Source organism: Cyanistes caeruleus, chromosome 1, assembly GCF_971803275.1.
Source record: "Cyanistes caeruleus chromosome 1, bCyaCae1.hap1.1, whole genome shotgun sequence".
NCBI lineage: Eukaryota > Metazoa > Chordata > Aves > Passeriformes > Paridae > Cyanistes > Cyanistes caeruleus.
Window position 1 is genome coordinate 82,673,667 of NC_141701.1, and position 18,153 is coordinate 82,691,819.

The following is an 18,153-nucleotide window of genomic DNA, read 5'->3' on the forward strand; positions in this document are numbered from 1 at the left end:
TTTGTTTACTGTAGTCTCACAGAGAAAGTCTCAAATGCAATGGTGTAGCACAAAGACTCTGCTGCACAGTCCAGTGTTAATTTTCAGCAAAAATAAATGAAGTCATGACAGTGAAATTCTGGAGTATTTCAGTCCAGTGAGCTAGAGCTCACACATAAACTCAGTTTTGTAGCAAAAGTCTGAATGTGAACTACAGTCTATAGAGTCAGTAGGTACAATTACTAAGTGTCCAATGACCTCATAATTGTCTGTGCATAAAAAATGCAGCAGCTTTCTCCTCTGCAGGAAGGCAAATATTAGTGTGCTCTTGTCTTGCTAAACCAAACCCTCTGTTCAATGATGTTTCTCACACATTGTGACATATTCTTAAAATAAGCTGTTAGTTTTAGGGTAAATATATATATATATATAAAAATAAATATATGTATATATATGTATGTATATATATGTATATATATGTATATATATGTATATATATGTATATATATGTATATATGTATATATGTATATGTATTTATATATATATATATAAATATATATATGACTTCACATAGGAAATGGCTCCTATGTTCTGATTCTATGAATCAGATTCTTATGAAGAAAATGCACTAAATTATAGGATACAGGGAATTTTTAACAGATGGCAAGATTTTCTCCACTTAAGAGTAAGGTAGTAACCATATTCTATTGGTTATGTCTGTCTATAAAGTCTTGTAGCCTCACTGGATTAAGAGAGGTTTCCTGCTTACATCAGGCCCTAGAGGAGGATGAGTTGTTGAAAGTCAGAAAGAGCTTGCCACAAGGTAGGCAGTAACTGTAACTTTCATTTTAATCTAGAAGCAAATGGCAGTGGAAAAATTTTGGAGGCAGATAACTTTGGTTATATGTTTTTAAATATTATTTGTAGTTTCATCATGTAAATTGTTACAACTGAAAAATACTAAATGTGGTAAAAAGTTGTAAGAATACCTTCTCAGCCAAAAAAAATTGCAAAGAGAAGCATTTTCAGATTTGGAGGTACTAGAGTTTTGAGGTTTTTTCAATTAGGTGACAGAAGTCAGCCTCAATTAAAAACCAAATAAAACAAAAACAAAATCACCAAAAAACCCCCCAAAAAACCCATAACTTTTTAAAAAGAAGTTGACTTCAGTGATAACTTGGGGGCAATTAATTGTTCCTCCTCGATGCTTTGGTGTTCTATGACCCGAGACTTGGCAGATCAAGGAAAAGGGCCAAATGGGCCTAAAAAGCATTCCTGTAAATAGTGCTGTAGGGCACACAGCCTGGGACTTCTGAAAATTCCAAATCTTTCCACAGTGTGTGTGTGAAAGTACTCTTAGTGATTTAGAACCTTTGGTCCTAAATTTGGTCCTGTGGTGCTATGGGCCTCTGAGTCACAAGGATTGTGATGTTTACTGTGTCTGCATCCTCCAGGTGTTTGAACCTCTGGTGCACCTTGAATCATGGGGAGGTCTGCATAAGCACATTGCCTAGAAATCATTGTTACCTGAAGGCAGACCCCTGAATTAACCACCTTTTCCTTCTTGCTACTGCAGAGAAAGAGCTCTTACATCTTGCTGACCTGTATCAGCATATCAAAAGCACACACTGATATATAATTTTTTCTTTTTCTTTTAACCTAGTCATTGTAATTTTAACAGTTTAAAAGAATTGAGAAAAAAGTTATTCATCAGGCAAAATGAAGTATGACTTTTCCTTACAAAGAAGAGTATCAAACAGTCTCTTGTTTAAATTAAACATTTCATTTCAATAAAAAATTACTGCTAATATTGAATTTGATTTTTTTTTTTTTTACAGTGTAGAGTTAGGCATTTCAAAAGTAAACTCATTTTCTGCTGAAAAAACTTAACATGGGATATGAGCATCAGAATTAAGCATAGGAATATTCTTTTCATAGGAATGTTCTTTTTTTTTTCACTATACATAATAAGCAACTCTTAAAACAGTGAGATGACCATAAATTCTGTGGTCATTAAGTTGCTGTGTATTTTTTATTTGTCCTTTTTAATTTAATAATAATGCCCTTTGTTGTAATTTTTAGCGGGAGAATCACTCTGTCCTTTGTTAAGGAGGCACAGAGTGCAGCTCTCTCTATTTCATGGACCAAGATAGGAGTCTGTGTGACCAGGCTGCTCCTACTCACAGCTCTGTGGCACAAAGGGCCAGTGATGCTTGCAGAGGGCATCTGGGTGACATTGCTCTGCCCTGCAGCCGCTCTGGCCAAGCCACTGCGTGCTTGTCACGTCTTGGTGCCACGACAGACTTTAAAAGAGCTCTGATGTGCACTGAAAGCTTTCTGAGGTTTGATCCCAAGCCAAGGGAATCAGGTGGTGTGTGTGCCAAGTTGAGTGGGCTTGGCACAGAGCTCCTTGGTCCTGACCTTCACTAGAGTTTGGGGAGTGCAGGGATTTGTGGAAGAAAGCAAGTAACACGCTCTGGGTAATTAAAAGCTGACTCTAGGGTCTCAACAGCATTGGCAAAACTGAGCACTGTTTTCCCAAGCATGAGAATCTGCCTGCTAGTGACTCACAGTCAGCTGGCCAGCCTTGTCCTCCTTCCCCCACCCTGCTCCCAGCCTGGTCGCAGGGACTCTCAGAACACCCTGCTGCCACTTGGTGCTGTGGCTGCACAGCTGTGACTATTATTCAACTCCCACTTAGATTTTGGCTAGAGTAGCTCATGCTATGATGTATGCAGGAGCAGTGCCATTAGGTAGACAGAAAGAGCTAAAGGGTCATTGTGCAGCCATTGTCCTCTGCAAATTGCTGTCCGTCATCCATGCCTGGCACTTTTGTCAGAATCTGCTGCCCTCTGGAAATGGTAGAGATCAAAATTCCAAGATGAAATATCAAAAATATCAGCTTTCCCCCCCCCCCCCCCCCAAAATTTTAAGTTATTCCCACAGCATCACAACTGCTGAGGCCTTCATGCTTCCAGTTGTGACACAGGATGTACCCACACTGTAGTGCAGGAGGAAGGATGAGCACACTCACCATGGGCTAGGTAGCTTTTCTTTAACCTTATAGATGCACAAATTCAATTAAGTGTTATAAGTCATGAAACCTTGTGAGCTGCAAGGTAAAGGACTAAATTCATGTGATAGGTTACTCTGCTAAAAGTGGATTGAGCTCCTGTTTTTCATGATTGCTAGTTGTATTTTTTTAATGAGCTCAGGAAATAAAGTTTAAATTGGAGTAGCTGTCCTGTAAATCCAAGATATTCAAATGGACCATGACAGCCCTCTGATGAGTGACTGCCTCCCTGCAGGTGTTTGGAGAGGAGCGATATGTCCTTCTGGATGTAGGATGGGGTCACCCTGATGCTGCTGCCTCAGCTGTGTTTTGGGGATGTTGTTTCAGAGGGCAATTCTCCCTATTTGCCTGCTTTTTGTTTTGTCACTGTGAAGGCATGTGATAAAAGTTAGCAAAGATTTTCATGGTTTTAGTCTTCCACTTTAATGTCAAGGATACTGCTACTCAAACAAATGCAATGGAGAATTGTTCAGATACATTTATTCCTATATTTATTCCTTTATGCAAATCCCTTAATATTTGATCTGAAAAATTCTAAGTAGTTACACATCTCAGTGCTTTCACCTGTGGCTTTAGGGTTGTCTGCACTGTAACTGACCACTTATTAAGTTGTATCATAAATATTTACTGAACATTCATGATACAAACATCAAGTTACTAATATATTTTAAATATTTAATGCTATTGCATAGCTATATGGTAATTTTAACTATGCCATCATAATCTAAAAGGAACATTGCAAATTTGCTTGAAATTCTCATATTTTTTAGTAAACTGCTGAGAACCATGCTTATGTTAGTAATCTATGAGTAAATATATATATATATATATATATATATATATATGCACTACAGAAAACTAAACTGCTTTTTCTGAATGATGTGTTGCTGCTCCTGATGAAGACAAAACCCAGTAGAACACTGGTGACCATTAAGGGGAGCTCCTCTTTAATGTTTTCATTTCAACATCACTGAGACATGCACAATGTGTCTCTTTAGGATGAAAAGAATAACGAGGAACATGCACCATATGTAAATATATATACCCACATCATTTATATTTCATGTATGTGTGAACATGCTTAAAGCTCCCTCAATCTCACTGTTCTTTAACAGTAGTTCACTAAAGAAAGCAGCAGCAGTTCTTGGAATCAGGGCAGATAATGCAATTACAGTGAAGAGTAATAAAAATTAAAGACAGACCACGTCTATCAGGAATATTTCGTTGTGCTCAACTGGCTTTGCCTTTGGTTCTGTTTCCTAGCAGGCATCCCATTTCATAATATGAACACTGACTGTCTTGAACAAAGTTCACTCTTCATAAAAACAGAGTTCAGTTTTACAAGTTGCTTTTTGTAGGTCTTTATTTAGGTCTTGCCGTGTTCAGCCAAAGTTAAGTGTGGCTCCTGAGCTTGAGGAAAAAGTGAAGTAAGACATATTGGACTCTCGTGGATATATTCCACAATCTCATTGAGTTTTTGCCTCTAGGAGATGGTGCTTTTGCTCCCTGCTGCCTCAGTGGCTGAATAATTTCAGTCTCTGTATCTATACTGTCAAGCATGGCAAGCAAGTCAGAAGCTTGGCATATTCCCACACTAAAGGTTCCAGTAGTTTTGGATGAATAGGTGCTGAGAAAGATGAACTTAGGAGATGGTTATTCCTTTAGTGCTGGGTTTTATTTTTCTCAACAAAAAATGAATTTTCATCACAGTGATGACATGAATTTTACCATAGCTGGTAAAATTTTCAGAGAATACAAACTTGGCAGCATGGTAAATAATAAAGAACATATAGTTCTAACAGTTTTACAAGTAGAATGTGATACCAGATTTTGTATTTCAAGGCTAATCAGAAGAATAAATGACATTATTCCCCTTGGTTCTTTTTCCTCTTGATATTTGACACTGGGAAAATTATTCCATCTGATTTGGAAGCTGAAATACTGAAAACTGACATGTTTTTGTTTTCATTCTCTTTTTTAATGTTAATGTGGAGTTGAGTCTGACAATGTTCTCTGAAATCTGGCAGCATTAACTTACATGAAGCTGTCATTGATACTGATTATAAATGACAAAGCAGGATATATTCCCCCTTCCTGGAAGTTATAATATAACTGAAAACTCTATTTTTGAAGAAAATGAGAACTGACTACTAATTTTTGTCAAATTCTGACCTGTTTTTTCAGACAGTTTTCTTCAAATAGAGAAAAATTTGAAATGTTTCACCTTGATACATTTTTAAGTGAAACATGTTAAATCTATGTTGCCTCATAGATTAACTATTTAAAAAAGTTACTTAAAATGATTGTGATACTCGATATATAAGTATTTAATTTCAGGTTGATCTGAAATGGGGGCTTTTGTTATTTTTGTTGTTCAATTGCTTTTCACATTCCTGAAACTGTGTTTAGGGGAAGAGCCAAGAAAGCTCAGAAAATGTTCTTCAGCATCATTACTATTACAGCAGGGATGATATCTACATTTGCAAAAGTACTTAAGACCCTGTGATATCTTTGGATAGCTTCTGATCAAAAGTAATGGAAGTTTTCTGATTTACAACAATACTTAGGTTATTTGTGTGATAAATATATAAGGTTATTTCACATACAAATAGAAGCAGTTATTTAGATAAAGTGCTGTTATAATTTGGTCAGTGATGGTTTTTGGTTTCTTTTTTTTTTTTTTTCTTTTCTAGTTCACCCTGAAACAGAATAGGAAGAGATGAGATAGTTAAGAGGAACATTCTTCATTATAAATTACAGACATAACTTCTGCATGTACTCATGCAGTAATCTTACACATCCAATTGGTTTTTCATGCGTTAGCTATTTCCAAAAAATTAAACACACTACCTGTGCAACTTTTGAGATCCTGAATTACTGTATGTCTTCAAAGTTTTTGTTCAGTTTCTCTTTCTGCATGAGGATACCTGGCTTTTAACAGAGTAAGGCTGATTATGCATCCTGAACAAAATTCTTCCCTCCAGTGCAAGTTTGTGGATGTAGGGGGGAGGTTGCCAGCTTTCTTTTGTGGCCATTGCTGTAGTTGTGAAGTGATGTGTATAATTATGGCTTGTATTTTTAGCCTATTTTAGTATTGTGTTTACTAGAGTCTGAATTTTTCAAATTTAGTTTATAGCACCTTTAGTCCATTAACCTCACCTGAGAACTTCTAGATAGATATTGTAAATAGACTTCCATTCCTCATATTAGGAAACCATTTTAATGAAATATTGCCTGTTGCACATAAAAACAGTTTAATGTTGAGGGGTATAGTATAGATTTCTTCCATGGATTACTCCTTTTGGGGGAAATTGGCTGAAACCCAGGAATGGGGTCCAGGATCTTGCAAGGTTGTGTAAAATCTTTGTTTATGTGTTATAAAGACTTAAAATTGAAGCACAGAATTATTATGAGGTTTGCATGGTACAGTATTTGAGTTCTGATTTTTCCAATAAACACAGGCATCATTTTATAAGCTGTTGAAGTACTCTGGATCAAAATATTTGAGAGGTGGTCTATCAGATCTCAGGATCAGTTGTTATTGCCTCTTTGTATGAACCAGAAGAGCACTTCTCTCTTCTCTCACTTCTCTTGCCTTTTCATTAAAATGCCTGTGAAAGCTGACACTCTTTCAAGAGCAAAGCTTTCTTGCCAAAGTAATGACAAGTAAATGTACTCTGGCAAACAGAGTACAGAATAATAAAAGTTAATCATTTGTATTGCTGTTTTCCTTAGTACAGTATATGAGTTCAGTCTGGGAGTTTTCTTTGTAAGAGAAACCAGCATTCAGCAAGGAAAGGTATAAATTTATAACATGTTGGCTGCTTCTATTCCTTATGCAAATAGATCTTTGAATACTCAGCATGGGATAGATTTCAAAATGCAGCAACCAACCTCTCACGGAGATGCTTGGAGCTTACATAGGCAATGTAACATTTTATAGCCTAGCTAAGTGCACACTAAGTTTCTCATGCAGACAGTTCACAGGATAATGTTCTACTGAGTGCATTAATTATCTGTAGGGGTTTGTAGGCTTTAACCTTGATATTTTATGGCAAAGACACTCAACTATGTGGTACTATTATGAGAAGTTAAGTGTTGGTTATTTGATGGTTAGGTTTACCAGCATCTGTGCTGTCATTCTTAGCTGCAGGAGCAACAGCAAACATTGTCTTGGACATAAAGTTAAATGCTTAAAAAACACAATTGGGAGAACGAGTACTTTTAACATAACATGGTACATCCTCATGTGTTTGACAGGCTATTAATTTTCATGGGTCTAAGCTGGGAAGATCCTCTTACTACTTTATTAAATTTTATTTCTCTTCAGTTAATGGAGGTGTGTCTCAGAACAAGGAGAGATCTTTAGTCCTGCTTACTTGCCTTTAAACTCTAGTTAGAAAGAAAAACCTGAATTTTCCTGAAGAATTATTTGCACATATATAATTACAAAATGGTTATCATATCGTTTCACTAGGTCTTCTACAACTGTGTAACTAGCTGCACACAGGCTCTCTGTTCCAGCCAAATAAATAGTATGGTACACCTTTCATCATAGGGGACAAGACAATTCACTGTGGAAAATATGTTGCTGTGTTTGTCCTTTGGTTGATGTCAAAAGAAAAGTTAGGAAAAAACTCTGAAAAATATAGATTTATTCCAGAAGTATCACATGTTCCTTTCCCTGTTCCAGACTGTTAAGTGTTTGAAAACAAAGATAAAAGTAAACTTTAAACCATATTGCAGCAGGAAATATTAACATAGAATTGTAGAATATTTGGGTTTGAAGGGACTGTATGGATCATCTAGTTCCAACCCCTCTGCCATGGCTGGGGACACCTCTCACTAAGCAAAGATTCTCAGAGCTCCATCCAGCCTGGCCTTCAACACCTTTAGGGATGAAGCATCCACAGCTCCTCTGGGAAACCTGTGCCAGTGTCTCACCATTCCCACAGTAATGAATTTCCTCTTAATATCTCATCTAAAACTACTCTCAGTTTAAAGCCATCAGTCAGTGTCCTGTGACTTACCTGCTCTTATAAAAGTCTCCATCTTTTGTTGCAGGCTCCGTTCAGGTAGTGGAAGGCTGCAATTAGGACACCCAGAAGCCTTTCCTTTTCCAGTCTGAACAAACCCAGTTCTCTCAGGCTCTCCTCACAGGAGGAACTTCATCATTCAAATCATCTTGTGGTCCTCTGGTCTCACTTACTTGCTGTGCTGAGGATCCTAGAGCTGGATACAGCTCTGTGATCTTCCCAGGCACAGAAGTGAGAATGAGAAACCAGAGGACTCAACATTTTACAGGGAAAAGTTCTCAGTACATGTGGATTTCTATAGAAAGCAAACACAATAAAGAAAGTAACAAGTAGCATTGACTTGCAGTAATTATCAGCCTTGGTGAGGAAAATAGTTCTCTAGATAAAGGATAGAATACCTCAAAAATGTGACTGACTTGGAGTACAAATCATGTGGGAACTGCTAAATATACCTAAGAGTAGGAGAGGTTTTTGTTGTGATTTCAGTTTTCTTAAGCAGAGAAATAAACTTATTTTGGTTTTGAAGGCTGAGCTCACCCATATGTGTTGCTGGAATATCTCACGGAGGGAATAGGATGAATTACTTCAGGTATTTTTTTCTAACATTATTCAGTGAATCTGGAGAATATGAAGACACTGAGAAATAATTCTCAATAGTCTGATCTTTTTTGTTTGGCTGAGTGTAACCAGGATTCAAACATCAACATTCAACTGATGTACAAAGACCAACAGCATCAGAAGTAGAACTGGAAAAATCATAGAATTATTAGAATTATTTAGGTTGGAAAGGGCCTCTAGGGACATTGAGTCTAGCTGTGTTCATGATTAAGCTAAAGACAAATAAAGCAGAACCTCACATATGTATCCAAAGAAAATATTAAAACATTGTTTGAAGCGTTTCTGATCATGAAGAGGTTTGAATTATTACCACAGGAGTAACACAATTCTGAATTTATTGTTATACCATCATTGTTGTAATTGTGATGCATTAATACAACATTCCTCTCTGAATTTAGTCCTGTGTTAAAGACTGAATGAGCCAGCCTTGCTAAGTCTCTATCACCATCCTTATTCCCAGAGTGGTCACAATAAAGCTTGAATGAGTTTTTCCCCTCTGCTGCAAGTGATGGACTAAAGGGAAGTTACGATCACTTTCTCTGGTGTTTTGGTGGAGTCAGGAGGAGAGTGGAAGAATAGTTTCTCCATCCATGGGATTGCAGGAAGCTGCAAGACCAGGCAGAAAAGTAGGGAAAGAAGGATTGTGCTGGAGTAGGTGATTTCTTACTCCAGTTGGGCAGGATAGCAGCCTGGTGTCTGTAGTGTCTCCCTTGTTTGTTTAGCCACAATGAAAACTTCTTGGGGTTAGGACCTGTCTGATAAAGAAATAAACAGTAATCAAACTAATAGAAGAGATGCAATAAAGTATGAAATAAAGTATGACTACTGAAAGCATTACTCACATCAGACACTCATCAGATAATCCCCAGAATGAACACTTGCATTAATCCTTTACCAAATGATTTTAAATCCAGGAGCTTACTCTCCTTGTTTTGAACTTACTCCCTTCTTACCCTTGTTGCTTCAAACAGAATTCTTTCAGTAAAGGCCATAGGATTCTTAAAAATATGCAATAAAAATGATGCATTGTTCTTTTTCTTCTGAAAAATTCATTCTCCAGTTAGAGACATCTCTGTGAAACACTTTGATCTGGGTTGAACAGCATGCTAGCTTATATTGCAAAGCCAGGTATAGAAAAGAGAGGAAAAAGCAGCTTTGGTCCTTTCCATTTTCTTTTCTCTTTTTGTTTGTTCAGAAGGACTCTTAACCACCCTTATTCTCATCTTGTATGCAGATTGCTCCTGAGATCAAACCACAGATGACAGAAGAAGGACTAACAATGGTTACCTACAAACCACAAGATGAAAAAGCCAATGTTTTCATAATAGTTTTCTCCAACCCAGCTCCCAGAAAACCCGATATTTACTTTCTCCTTGAAGAAATTGAAAGACTTAGCTAAGATTTGTGACAATGAGGTAGTTACACACAGGAGAATTTTTCAACTTGGTATTAACTCAACACAGTATTAATTATTCTAAGGCTAGAAATAAACTGTTATCATTGGTATGCACTAGGAGAAGTATAGATGTTTTCACAGCACTCATCTTCTAGATGATTTTTTTTTTTACTTCATCACAAAGCCTGAAATTTGTTTTGTGATTCTTCCTTGACTGAAGGGTTCTTTTTCACTATATTAAGAGGATATCTGAACAAACAAACTTTAATTCTTGTGAATTGGTGTGAATCCTACCCTCTCTGTGGGGCTGATATTTTTTTTTCTGGCTTAGTTTGCATCTTGCAGCAGGAACTGACTGCTATAAAAACAGCATTCTCTCTTCCATCAGCAAAATGAGTAGAATAGAAAGTCACAGCTTGACAGACCTTGAATTGCAGCTGTCTTCCCTACAGTCAAGCCAAGATTTTGATGCTGTGTTTAGCCTTCTCATTGTTTTAGAATGCTCATGGTTGCTTTCTGCTGCACTGCATCACTTCTTCATAGGAAATGTTCAATCTAAGTTTGAACATGTCAGTTCTGTGTGCTGTGATATACTCAGTCCGCATTTTGCTCTCATCTTCAATTTACATCTGCAACACTGGCTGAATCTTGTAACTTGTCTTATGTGTTTGTGTTGCAGCATGAGAACCCTTAAAACTTCCCTCTGTAGTAATTCAAATTAAGATTTTTTTTTATTCCATTAGTTGGTCCCTACTCTCTCTACTGTGAAGTTAAGAAAAAGTATGCCAATTTAAAGCTACTAAGGGGCAAGAAAGGACTTACTACTCAGGGATAAAAGAGATTACCTTTCTCTTTAGGTAGCATTGGAAATGCCTCAGAGCTTCATGTTAAATTTTATGTCCCCTGTTAGATATTTCCTTTCAAGAAGGATGTGGGCAGCCTGGAGGGAAAACTGAAGGTCTGAGAATAGTTAGAAATCCTGAATATATGACATACCAGAAAACATTGAAATAATTTAAGTTCTTTAGGAAAAAGAAAATTGGAGGGTGATCTTGAAACAACTAAAAAGCTAAAAAGCTCCTGCTAAAATGAATTATATTCCCTTCATATTCATAGTGGATAGGAGAAAAAAAAAAAAAAAGAAGAAAAAAAGAACAGTCAAGAAGGTTTATGGGTTCAAAATTAAGAGGCACCTCCTGAAGGTAGGGACACACAAGTACAAGAACAGGTTAATTTATAAAGAGAAAGCATAATCATTTGCCATTTGAGGTTTTTAAAACCAGATTAACTAATATTTTCATGTAATAATGTAGATATAATTGATCTTGCCCAGGGCTGAGAAAGCACACCAGATGTTGTCTTGAGATTTCTCTGCTCTTATGTTGCATATGCACTTACCAGCATCAAGTGGTGAAAAGAAAGGAGGAGTGACCAGGTTGCTGGAACTGGAGAAGAGCTTTCCTGACTGGACCATGGTCACCGACAAAGGCCTGGATTTCTGTTTGTGTCGTAACTCACGCACAAGTCAGAGCACAGCGTTGCACAGACCTTGAAGTAAACTGGAAATTGTACGTAAAAATTAAAACACCCTCACCCACTGTACATATAAAGTGGTGATTAGATCAGTTCTGCTCAGTGTGTGTATCCTTTGGCAATGATTAGAGTAATTGCTCTATAAAATATGGTATAGAAGGATATCTTTCAGTTTTTGAAATGCGAACTAATTGACTTAAAATGAATGTTATATTTTATAATTTTTATTAAGATGCAACATTTGAAGTAAATTGAGTTTAATACATCTTACAAGGAAATAAGATGGAATTAAATATTTTTTAAGGATATTTCCCCCTCCTATTTAAGTACTTCCTTATTTTAATGCTTTGATGTGTGTAGGGTTTGTAGATCACCTACATAAATTTGATTATACCAAATTATTTTCTCTGAGCCTGGAACATTTCATGTACACATAGAGAAAAAGAAATCTAATGATAGAACACATCAGAAAAATCACATCTACATCTGAAATCTTTGTGTATCCCAGTTTCACACTTTAGTTCTTTAAACAAAACAATGCAAAGACAATGTACAATGGCAGGGTGCTTTATGGCATGTGCTATTGGCTGCAAATTTGCTGTGGAAAAATGGAAAATGGAGTAGAAAAACTGTCAGTGTGAGTGCTGAAAGAGACTTCTGCTACAAATGGTAACAATTAACTTCTCATTTTGCCAGCATCATTGAGGAAGAAGATGTTTATCATTTTCTGATAAATTCAGAAACTGTAGCAGTTGTGAAACTTAACATCTTTCAACTCAAGGACCACCACCAGGAATGGGAGTGCTGAATGATTTCCTTCTCATAACAGGAGACAGCTTTCAGTTCCACTTCTGTTCCTGTCTCTTCTTCACAATCTGCTGGATGGGAGACCCCAATATGTCATTGTGACTGACACCTCAGGAATAAGGCAGTTTCAAAGATTGCTATGTTTCAATTAGTTCAGTTAGCACATATTTTTAAAATAACATTGTGCACTAGAGCAAAAAGTGTTACCTGTTCAGTAATTGCCAGATAGTTATTGGCAGACATACAGGTCTCCAATTCTCCCAGCTGAGAAAATTGATTTGATCCTGAAACACAGCAGTTGTATGCTGCTCTGTTTCAGGATCAAAAAGCTGAAGAAATAAATACATGATGGTGTTTTTATAAAATGACTAATCAAGTGTCAAATGGATATCCGAGGAAGAGAAATATCAGAATGAGAGTAGTGAAATTTGTGTCTGTGCTTACTGGTGCCTTAGGTGGCTTTGAGTTACAACTAGAAGTCCTGCAATAAACTAGATTACTTATTGTTTTTTATTATGTTTCTCTTGCTTTGTTTTTGGTCTCAAATGGATGTCAATAGGCTTTGTGATGATTTACTGGTGACTGATTTTCTCACAGCAAATGTAGAACAAAAAATTACTCTTCCTACAGAAATTTCAGTCCAAGAAGAACTACCCTTCTCCTCTTCCCTGAGTCCCAGGGAGATCTGAGATCTGAGACTTGAGTAGCTCACTCTGAGAAGAATGTGGCAGGAGAAGACTGTGAGGTATTCTGACCCTTAAACTAAGTTAAAAACTAAAGTAAGCGTGAAAAGATGGCAGGTACCCATTTCCTTTTTGTCTTCTTGCTCAATAATGGGAACCACAAACATATCCCAAGACAATGAATTTACAGGGCTGCTCATGTTCACTCAGAACTCAGTATGGTCCAAATCAGACTTTGATGATTCAAGACCGACAGCAAAATATTGAAGATTTTTGGAGATTAGGGTGTGCTTTTCCTTTCTATTTTCAACAGGCCGAAAGTCATTATGGTGACAGGAGCAGTAACAGCTACAGGAAGAGAAACGGGGACAAGGTAAGTGTTGCTAAATTTAGTAGTTCAGAGTAGAACCATGTGCAGCTGATACATAGCTGTTATTTCTTTCATGGTTTTGTGATATTTTCCAGGATAACTGTGATATCATTGCTTTACTGACCTTCAGAGTCCAATCTCCTTCAGATGCACTCCACGTTCATTTCTAACCTCTCTTCAAAACACCTTCTTACCAAAATACCAACACAAATTTAACTACCAGAAAAAACTTCATTTCCTCTCTCTCTCTTTAAAAAGAGGATCCAAATATTTCTTCTCAAGTCCACACTTCACTGATACACATTCATCTGACGAGAATGCAACAGCAGCCCTGAAGAGTTGCAAAGTATTGTCATTTCCCAGGACATTTGGCAGAAGGGCATTGGAGTACAGCTCTCTTTATTGTAGAATGATACAGCTGTTGGACTGCTTCATTAAACCTCCTTGTAATTATTAAAGTTACTAGGGCCGCCATTGTTTCTTTATGGACTGTTACTTTTCAGGTATGTCATTCAAGTTGTGGTACATGCATGATATGCAGCATGCAGGCACAGTTTAAATTTAAAAAAATGTGTTGTAAGCAGAAAAGAGTAGAACAAAATGATGTAAATTAACTCCAACATAATTATGACCTGGAGTGACCTCCTTCATGTCCTAAGCCCTGTTGTGTCTATATTCTTCAAATAAACTTTCAATGCTCTTTTTAATTTATTTCATCAGTACAGTTTCAATTACATCCTTTGGACATGATACTAGCATGTTATGGTTTTCATCCCTTAGGCGCTTCAATCCTGATCTTCCTGTGACTGGTACAACTTCTAGTACTGTCTCTACCTTCTTTTTACTAACCTAGTTACTTTAACAGCTTTAACAGCAAAAGGGAAAATTGAATTTTCAGGAATAGACATAGAAAACAAACCTTGTGTTTTAGCAGCTAATTTAATCTAGGCTCTTAATAGAGGATGCCTGAAAGGTCAAGTGGGCAGATCATCCAGGGTCTGGAAAAAACATACCATATCTCTTACAGGCCTACAAACACTAAATCATTTTAAAATTGGTTTCTAAATAAAGGTTTGAAGTTTTTTTCTACGCTGTTAAGTCCATGATTCTCTTAACTCGGACAGATTCCCCAGCAAAATGCTGTTTTTTGTTAAACGGTCAAAGGTCTTTAAGGGGCCATTTCAATTTCTGCAGGACCACTTGCTGGGTAATATGTGCATTTAGAATACATTGGAAAATACTGTTTGTATGATGTGGGTTATCAGCAGTGATGAAAGACCAGTGGGGTTCTTTTAAAACTTCTGGCTCTTTTGTAAAAATGTGTAATGATTTATGAAAATTGTATCAAGGGTTATTATTAAGCAAAGCCTTTCTAGGAGACTCTCATTTGTCATTCTTAGGCACCAGTGAAAACCATGCTTAGTATCCTGCTTTCAATCTGAATCTCCACCTGCCTTCTTAAGGACATTGATGTAGATGGTTCCGGTCCTGCTCTGAAGCCTGCAGTCTGTGCCTCTCTCTCACAGTGAAGTTGTTCAAACTGAAGTAGTGAGCAGTAGAAGGGAAAGAGAGGCTTTACAACCCCATGACAATTTAAATACAGCTTGATTAGAGAATTGTATGGGCTGTGAGTGTCAATTGTCTCCTGGCCCAGCTTCATCTCTATCAATTTCCCTTCTCTTTCAGAACTTTATATTTTCCCCTCAGCACGACAGGTTCCAGCTCTCTGTCTCCAGTTTTTGTGCTTTCTTTCCCACCTTCCCCATCAAATGCTTGTGTCTCTGCTTCAGTTAAAGCCCTGGACTTTTCTCTTTCTCGTGAAAGAAAGCAGATCCAGGCTACCCTGTAACCTGCTCAAATGAAGAAAAAACTTCTCATTTCACTTGCAGCTTTGACAAGGTGCTTTCATTATCCTTGAGGTGGTTGCCATATTTAAAGTTTGGGGTTTTTTCTTACTGTGGTTTTGTGCAGTGAAGCAAAAGGGATGTAGTGAGAACCACCCAAAATTCAGTAGGCAATGGCAGAGGTGCATGGGCATGGTTGGAGGGACCACTCCTGGAGCAGAAGCTGTAGGAGCTTGAACCTTATCTGGTTCTCCTGTGTATTCATGCTCTTTCCCAGATACCACAGATACTGGACCACCAACACTGGTGAGGTAGCTGTGCATAGCACATAAAGAGTGTGGTCAGCAGGACCAGGGCAGTGACTGTGCCCTGTTCTCAGCACTGGTGAGGAGACTCCTCAAATATTGTGCTTGGTTTTTGGGCCCCTTCATGCTGGAGCATCCTTCCAGAGAAGGGTGACAGAGCTGGTGAAGGGTCTAGAGACTAAATCATAAGAGAAGCAGCTGAGGAAGCTGGAGGTGTTTTTCCTGGAGAAAATTGCTCTTTACAACTACCTAAAGGAGGTTTCAGCCAGGCAAGGTAGGGCCTCTTCTCCCAGGCAACACGCGACAGGACAAGAAGAATTGGCCTCAGCTGCAAAAGGAGAGGTTCATGCTGGATTTCAGGAAGAATTTTTTCATGGAAAGTGTGGTCAGGAACAGACTGCCCAGGGAAGTAGTGGAGTCACCATCCCCAGAAGTGTTCAAAAAAAGACTGGACATGGCATTTCATGCTATGGTTAATTGACATGGTGGCGTTTGGTCAAAGGTTGTACTCAACCTGATCCTGGAAGCCTTTGCCAACCTTAGTGGATCTGTGATCATGTGAGTCCATGTGCCCTACTTGAGCATGTTCAACATGCAATCTGTAAAATCACTGTGGTGTGTGTGGAAAGAAAATGTCTGTAAATTCCATAAATTTCTTCTGAATGCTTGATTTCTGGTTTAGAAAAAACATTTCTTATTTAGAAATTGTTTTTTAGTCAATATTTTTGCCCTTTGGTTAGTCACTTCACATTAGGCTGAATACTAACTTTCATTCTTTTCTGATATGCAATGGATTGAACTACTCAGGAGGGGTTTCTTTTATCTTTCTACTTTTCCTTTTGTTTGGTTTTGTTGGGTTTTTTTAATCTGATATTTTTCTTTGCATTCAGCACTCATTTCTATTCTATCTTTGAAAAGCTTTTCAGTGCTGTTAAGCCCTTCATAAATTCTAGGACTGAGGTCTTCTGAACAATTTTAGTCACCAGTGTTTTGTACCCTGTAATACACAAGACAAAATTTGCCATTCTAAAGCCTACCCGGTAAACCTCATCATCATCAGAGTGAATTTTATAACTGCACATCATTAGGATGTGAGAAAAACTGGCAAGCCATTATATCATTCCTTGAATTAGATTTTGTTTGCTCCCAAATGCCAATTGTAAAACAACAAGTGGATTCCTTTTTCCTTCTCTCGTCCTGTGACTAGGTTCATTAATATCAGCAGGGTGGGACTAAGGAAGAGACTGTTCAAAGGAATCATACATGCTGTTAAAAACGTGTGAAACATGGTTTGCTCTGCCTCCTAAGAGACTTACAGTTTTAGTTCTTTTTTTTTGAGCTCTTTATGAGATATGTTACAATGTTACTTTTGAGCAAGCTAATTCAGCTCTTCTGTAATTCAGTGCAATAAATCCAGAGTATGGTTTGTTTGGTTGTATTTTTTTCAAAAGCTTGCATATTCTGTAGTATCATAAATTTAAAATATTATTTTCTCCTCAGTTGAATTATTCCAGCAATAAAATTCTGAGCATCTGACTTGAAATGCACATTTCAATTTAAATAAAATTCCTGATGAATTAAGCTATTAGCAGAGTGCATGCTATGACTGAGATGAATAGAGATACTTTCGTATTCAAACACCAAAATTGGTGACAATATTAGATTTCAGCTCAGATTTCAAAAGTGAGTGATAGCTTTTGGAAGTGTTGGAAGCTTGGGCCCTTACCGTCAATGAGGTGTAAGAATCTTACTTGCAAAGTAATTCTGAAAACACCATCAATTGTCACTGGCCAAAAAAACAAAACAACCAACCAAATAGAAAGCCATCTTAAAGAAATAGTGAGCATTACTTGGAATTTTAATCCAGAGAAACAATTCCCACTGGTAATGCAGAAGTATTTAAAGAACAATTTCCAGTGAGCGGTTTAATTTTTCTGGCTTGTTCATGAATAACAGAGCTCACTGCTTTCACACTGTTGATCTAACCATCAGATAGTAATTAAACTGCTCTACATAGCAATCTCTAAGATGTTATGATGCTATTCTCAGAGGCTGAAACAAGGCAGTTCTGTAATAAAATTATAACTCTGTCATAAAACATTAATGGAGGCAGAGAGCTTTTCTCTTGTGTTTCTCATACATCTCCAGAAAGACCTTGAATTACCAAATGAAAATTAAGTTGTTAGTGATCTTGTTTAACTTCCATTGAGTGAATTTTAGTAGATGTGTTGTTTAAATAATAATAAAAAAGCAATGTGATTAAATTCCCAAGCATTAAACCTCTTCTACGTTATTTCATTCTCACTAGAATTATCTTAGAAAGAGAATACACAGGGCTCTGAACTCCAAAATCTATTTCTGTATGTGCAGATGTCATTTCACTGTCCTTATTTAGCAATTGCTACTTCTGCCAGAGTCCTGCCCCATTCAGGCCATTTCTGGACCGGCAGAGTTTGTGTCAACCCTCATTTCTTCAAAATGATCCTCGTATTGGAGAGATCACATGTG

At 37.3% G+C, this 18,153-nt stretch overlaps 1 long non-coding RNA gene across 1 annotated transcript in view; it reads left to right on the top strand.

Annotated features, from left to right (window-relative positions):
• LOC147655662 (uncharacterized) overlaps positions 1-17,916 on the top strand; it is a 92,868-nt gene extending 74,952 nt beyond the window's left edge. Inside the window, exons 2-5 of the long non-coding RNA XR_015289699.1 lie at positions 11,505-11,671; positions 13,074-13,188; positions 13,440-13,499; positions 13,592-17,916. This is a non-coding gene — a long non-coding RNA (uncharacterized LOC147655662). The remainder of the gene's footprint in view (positions 1-11,504; positions 11,672-13,073; positions 13,189-13,439; positions 13,500-13,591) is intronic.
• Positions 17,917-18,153: the final 237 nt, after the last annotated feature.